The sequence below is a fragment of the Cnephaeus nilssonii genome, assembly GCF_951640355.1.
Source record: "Cnephaeus nilssonii genome assembly, chromosome: 15".
Classification (NCBI taxonomy): Eukaryota; Metazoa; Chordata; class Mammalia; order Chiroptera; family Vespertilionidae; genus Cnephaeus; species Cnephaeus nilssonii.
In genome coordinates, this window is record NC_137086.1 from 45,949,502 (window position 1) to 45,956,180 (window position 6,679).

General features: G+C 54.0%; 1 protein-coding gene across 2 annotated transcripts in view; it reads right to left on the reverse strand.

The window, feature by feature from the left end:
* EVA1A (eva-1 homolog A, regulator of programmed cell death) overlaps window positions 1-4,366 on the reverse strand; it is a 51,556-nt gene extending 47,190 nt beyond the window's left edge. For both annotated transcript variants that reach the window (XM_079792470.1, XM_079792469.1), the window contains exon 1: window positions 4,067-4,366. The gene's annotated coding sequence lies outside the window, so the exon portion shown is untranslated. The remainder of the gene's footprint in view (window positions 1-4,066) is intronic.
* Window positions 4,367-6,679: the final 2,313 nt, after the last annotated feature.

A 6,679-nucleotide genomic window follows, 5' to 3' on the forward strand; every position in this document is an offset into this window, starting at 1 on the left:
AGGGTCTGAAAGTTCTCTGATGTGTTGATGGGCAGGGAAGACTGACCCTGTCCACCCTCACAAGCAGCCTTGCTAGAGTATTTCTGCAACCCCGAACAAAACCACGAGGCCTTGCATGCACCAGGGACCTTCATCCCACTGAAGTTTGGGGGATAATCTGCCAAAAAAAGCAAATTCGGGGGATCACGGCTGTGCAGAGCAGCTGTGGAGGAAGCCAGAGTACTCAGAGGTGCAGGTAGTTTGGCAAGGCAGTCTGGCCTCCCGAGCAAGTGGCCAAGGCACCAGCAACAGGGCACTCATCTCTCAAGGCCCAGGGCTGCATTCAATGAAAGAACAGATTCCAAAGTGGTGAAGTGATCAGCCATAGCCAGTATCCGGTGTCACACACCACTCACACAGCGCGTCAGTGACTGGTTCAAACCCCATATGGGTCATTAAATCTTCGTAACAAGGTTTACCTTTAATATATACATGTTCCTCGTAATACTTGGAGAGAAGGCGTACTCTGCACCTGATCGAGTATAAGGTAGGAGGCCCAGCTGGTGGCATTCACCCACCCATCCCACATTCGCTGACTGATGTCACCAATATTTATGTGCTAGGTGCACACTGCAGGGGGCCCGTGCTTGGAAAGGACAAGGCTGGAGTCAGGTGGTTCCTGCCCCAACTTTGCACCTCTCTTCTCCACGCAGCTATGTTGACTCCCACGCCCCAGCTCCAAAGGGTTAATGCTCTTCTGACCCTGACCAGGCAAACTGAAGGCTCCATTTAGCATCAAGTTCATTGGTGCTGACCTGGCACTGTGACAGGGGACTGACCCCAATGTCCTGCTCCTCTGTGGCTGAGGGCAGGGGAAGGAGGAGAGGAAAGGAACAGGGATTGTAAAAAATATATATAATGCCACAGTGTTAGATCCCAAGTTCGGTGTAGGTGGAAAGCCCAGTGGATTTCAGCTCTTAGTAATGCACATAAAGCTCAGCTCACGTTTATTGAGCACTTACTATGTGCAGAGCCTTAGGTTATGCCCTTTACCTGCAGAGTGTGAAGAGCTATCTGTGTGAATCCTGGCCCTACCCCTCATTCACTGTGTGACTTTGGCCAAACTGCTTAGCCTCTGTGCCTCCATTTCTTTATCTGCAAAATAGGGTAATAACAGTACTAACTTTAGAGCGTTGTCCTGGGGACTAAATGAGTAAAAGCATAAAATGCTAAGCCTGAACCATGTCCTGGCACAGAATAAGCACTCAGTACTAAAATGAACAATTATTAGCCCTTTAGTTAGTCACACTACTTTGCAGAGAAGGCAGGCTGTTTCTGCTTATTTTACCAATAAGGCTTTGAGAGACTGAGTCAACTTGCTCAAGGCCGCAAAGTTAATAAGTGGCAGAGCTGGGACCTGAACCCTGGCAGCCTGACTCCAAAGCCCACAATCTTAAGCACCACCGTGAGTATGGCACTGTGCTAGGTTCTAGGGACATAAAGAGCCGTGGGAGATGAACTAGGGATCCCTATGCTGTGCAGTCCACACTACACGAGAGAGATATTGAAAGAAAAAAGGGGGGCAGGAGGGCTGGGGCTCCGGTAACAGGGAACAGCAGACTGCAGGACCTGAAGAATGCTCCACCCACAAGGGGACTTGAGTTCTAGCCCCAAGAATGATGAGAAATTTGCCAGGCATGGAGGAAGGGAATTCCAAAAACTCAGGACCTAGAATAGCAGAAGAATAGTGAGTTGGGCCCTAGCTGGTTTGGCTCAGTGAATAGAGCGTCAGCCTGCAGACTGAAGGGTCCTAGGTTCAACTCTGGCCAAGGGCACATGCCCGGGTTGTGGGCTCGATCCCCAGTAGGGGGCTTGCAGGAGGCAGCCAATCAATGATTCTCTCTCATCGTTGATGTTTCTCTCTCTCTCTCTCTCCCTCTCCCTTCCTCTCTGAAATCAATAAAAATACATACGTATTTTTAAAAAAGAATAGTGAGTTGGGTGGTATGGTAGGACAGGCACACACAGCATAAAGTTGGGCTGGGAAGGTTAAGTGGAGGCCAGTCATGAACAGCTATGTGTGCCAACATCAGAGGTTAGATTTTATCTGTGAGACAGTAATTCATCAACTTTATTATGGACAGGATCTACCTTCATAAAACAGGTGTAGATTCCCACCCCTTCTGTTAGCTGCGGGGCGGGCGGGGGGGGGGGGGGGGGGACGGGACGTGGGCAACAAGGGTCTTAAGGGACTGTAGTAGCAAGGCCTGCTGGGGTTTTAACAACAGAATTCTTGCCCAGGAATGAAGGGAGATTGGGGACAGAAGCTCGTATAATTGTCCAAACTGGAGCAGATAAGAGGATGAGAGCTGGAAATAATAGCGCTCTTCATGAACTGCTACATGATATCAGGGTTTCTCAACCTCAGCACTATTAACATTTGGGACTGATCATTCTTTGTGCGCGGGGTGTGGGGGTGGGAGGGGGGCAGAGGCTGTCCTGTGCATCCCAGGAAATTTAGCAGCATCCCTGGCCTCTGCCCACCAGATGAAGAGCATCCTCCCCCACTTACACGTAGACAGCCAAAAATGTCTCCAGACATTGCCAGATGTCACCGGGGATGCGAAAGCAAAGCCCTTGTTGAGAACCACTGCTTTAAATCCTCCCATTCCTGTTTCACAGACGAGGAAATTCAGCCACAGCAAGGCCACAGCCAGGATTTAAACGCTGGTGGTCTGGCTCCAGGGCCCACACTCTTAGCCACCTAGCTTGACTGGCTGTCAGGAGAGAGAGACCAACCCAGCCTTCTGAAGCAGAATTATAGATTTTGGTGACAGACTGGATGAGAAGAGGATGGAAGAGTGAGGTTCAAAGGTGAAGTCGCAGTGCTGGCCACTGAACTGGGAGAATAGTAGGTACTAAATACATTTTTTAAAGATTTGAATGGAATCAAGATGTATTGGCTCAAAAAGGAAAAAACTTGGTCGTGTCTCCCCCCCCCCCCCCCCCTTCCCGGTATAAGCCAGCAAGAGGTGGTGGTGGGTTCCTGCTCAGACAGAAGAGAGGAGACCTCTGTAGGACTGGGTGTGGATACGTTCTACAAACCAGCTGGTACCCAAATCCTGGCTGGGCCCCTTCCCAGCTGTGTGGCTCTGGCCCTGACCTCCTTAGTTAACCTCTCCGCGTCTCACTTTGTCCTTTGCAAAACAGGAATGCAAGTTCCTACTCTTAGACTTGATGTGAGAACTCAGGGACTTAAAAGCAAAATGCCAAGCTTCGCACGAAGTGATTGCCCACCCCCCCTCGCCTTAGGGAACCATGCTTATTACCTCCACGGCCCGGTGAACGTCTGTACCCAGTACTCCTCTCCACCCCCACCCCTACCCCCACCCCACCCCCACCCCCACCCCACCCCCAACCGCCCCAACCCAATCTTTGGGAACCTCAGAGCGGCAGGGAGCCCACTGCACCTCTCCCCACCAGCAGAGCGTCCCCCCGGGGCTTTAGGCGGCGCCCACAGCCTATTCACTCCCCCATCTGCTCTGATTGCGGGGTTCTGGGAGTCGCTAAAAGCGCGTGGAGAGCTGGGTGCCTCCGAAAGGAGCCAGATAACTGAGTTCAACGTGAGCCACGGACTTTTCAGGCAGGTCCGCACCGGGCGGGCGCGGGTCAAAGCCAGTCACCGCCGCGGGCCGGCCAGCCCAGGCGCTACCCCCGGAGACCGAGGGCCGAGATTTGGAAAGCGCCTACCCCGAAGCCAGGCTGCAAAGGCAGTGAGCTGAGAGTTACAGGGTCAGAAAGAAAGAAAAAGAAAAGACCAGGAGAAAAAAAAAAAAAAAGCAGGGGGCGGGGGAAGCAACAGGAAAGTAGGAGGAAGACGAGGCAAAAAGAAAGCGCTGGGAAGCAGAGTTCGCGGGGGGAGAGGGGGAACCCAGCCTCCAACACCTGGGCAGGGATGGGGACAAAGCTGCGGCTCCAGGTCAGAAGTGCTCGGGGCGTTTCCGCAGAGGGGGGCGCTGGGGAGCCGCGGGGGGCTGGGGATGCGGGGCGTCCCGGCGCCCCAGGCGCGCTCTCGGGCGCCGCTTACCTTCGCCAGGGCCGCCCGCACGCACTTCCGGGGGCTGCGCGCGGGGGGCGCGGGGCCGAGCCGGGGGACCTGCAGCGGGTCCCCCGGGGAAGAGCGGGACTACCGGGTGCCTGGGGCTTGGGCCGGCGCTGGCGCCTGGGAAAGAAATCCCAACGGAGGAGCCGCCGGGGACTGCGCGCAGAGCGGGGTCCCGGCCTCGGCGCTCGCCGGCGATCGCGCCGAGTCCCGCAGACGCCGGAGGAGCCCGAGTCAGTGGGAGGAAAAGGTTGTCTCATTTCCTTCGGTCTCCCCACTCCTCCGCCCCCTCTGCTCCGGACCTGCCCTCCCTCTCCCCCGCCCCCTTCCCCTAGCCAGCGGCCCGTGTGGGCGCTGGGAAGACGCGAAACCTGAACGGCTGCAGCGCGCGGCGCCTCCCTCCCCGCCAAGTTAGTTCACGCTCCCGGCCTCCTGCCCGCCTCCCCGCGCTTCCGACAGTCCCCAGGGCCCCGAGAGTTCCCGGGCGGCAGTGCCCCCTGTCTGGGTGCTCTGGTCTTTCCCCGCGGGGATGAGCCCAGATTGAAAAGCAGACCTCTCAGCGCCTGCCAGCATCCTTCCTCTCATTCCCGTGCCGCTGCCTGCTTTGAGCCTGTATTAAACCACTCTACCCAGACAGGAAATAAATACTTACTTGGTTAAATTTGATCAACTTTTTTTCCCCCCCAGTGGGGAGTTTAAAACCTGATGTGTAATCTCGAAGGAGTGTTCATTTTGATTGGAAGGAGAGCAGCTGAGGTCTTTGGCCTTGCTCATTCGAGTGGGGTTTTGAGTAGTGAATGAGTATTGAAAGCCTAATAGGCCCTGAGCTGGGCAGAAATGACCCAGAAGGGGATATCGTTCCTAAAATCGTCACAGGTGATTAGTACAGACAGAGATAGGTCGAGAACTGGAAGAACTTTCTGTGGAGTAAAGACAGCCTGGGCAGAGGCCAGAAGGCATGAGAGAGCCCAGCCAGGATGGGAAGGGATGGCTGGCAAAGAGGGAAGAGGATGTTGAACCAGTCCATCAAGAGAGGATAGAGCAGCCGGGAGCAGTGGGGTGGCATTGAGAAGACCTTGTGACCAAGAGCCTAGAGGCTCATGGTGACAGTGGGCGACCAGAAGCCCAGAGCATCTCTGGAGCTGCTACTCCACGCGTGGTCCTGGGACTGGCAATATTGACACCAACTGGGCGTGTGTTAGATAAGGGGACCCTCCAGCTCCACTTGTTTAATGAGTCAGAATCTGCATTGTAACAAATCCCCAAGGATTCAAAAGTTCATTAGCATTTTGGAACCACTGCTCTTTGCACCACTGACTGTATATTAGTGACTGCATATTAGAAACACCTGGAGAGATTTAAAAACCAATATGAGGCCCCTGCTCCACCCCCACAAATGCGTATGTAATTGGCCTGGGATGGGGCGACAACATCAGTATTTTTTAAATGCTTTCCAGATGACCTAATATGGTCAGAGTGGAGAACCACTGTTCTAGACGTGTTCAAAGAACACCTGTGTGGGGGTGAAAATACAATGACAAGCTGTAGCCCTCATACAGAGGCCACCGTCACCTGGAAAGGGCCTCTGTGTAGGGAACCAGATTCTAGCTTCAGACGGCCACTAAATTACTGTCTGAACGTGGACCAGTACTCCCTTATCAGGCCTCAGCTTCCTTATCTGTAAAATACACATCTGACTAACTTTACACTCTACCTCCTGGGGTGCAAGGGGCCATCAGAGCTTCCCTGACTCCCCAGCTTTATCAGCAACCAAGGAAGGGGTGGTGTTGAGAGGAGGGTTTTCCTGGTGGAGTATTGTGTGTACCTGCCGTGTACACAGCCGTGCATGAACATCAGAGATCAAAGGATTGTGTGCCAAGCACAGGGCCACACACATAGATCAAAGGATTGTGTGCCAAGCACAGGGCCACACACATAATTGGTGCTCAATAAATGTGTACTAAATGAATGAATAAATAAATAGGGCACAAATGCCAGGAGGTGGCACAGACTTTCTGTGAACTGGCCCCCTTCCAGAGCCTATGCATTTGCCCCCTAAGCCAGAGGGAAGATATTTGGAAGCACTGTGGCCCATAAATCTAGCTTTGGGTTTAAAACTACTGCATTAAGAACTGCTAACACTTGTTGGATGCTTAGCACATACCAGTCATTGTATGTACTAATTTGTATGTACTCATCCTATATAATAAAAGCCTAATATGCAAATTGTCCCCTCGACCAGGAGTTTGACCGGGAGTTCGACCACTCACTATGACATGCGCTGACCACCAGCGGGTGGCGCGGAACATGGCAGGTGTTGGCGATACAACGCTGGCAGCAGGCGGCAGTGGAGGTGCTGCCAGCCCCATGGGCCCTGATGAGAGTGGGACTGTGGCGGGATGGTGGAGTAGGTGAGCAGGCATCACCAGGTCAAGGCATGTGTGAGTGGGGCCCAATCGCCCCACTGATCGCCCTGCAGATGGCGACCAGTGGCAGCGGTGGGGGTGGGGGGTGGGGCTGCCTCCCGGCTCCCAAGTGCTGAAGGCGCTGGGCGGGGGCCAATGACTCAGGCAGAGGGGAGCGCGCAGGGGCCCAGGT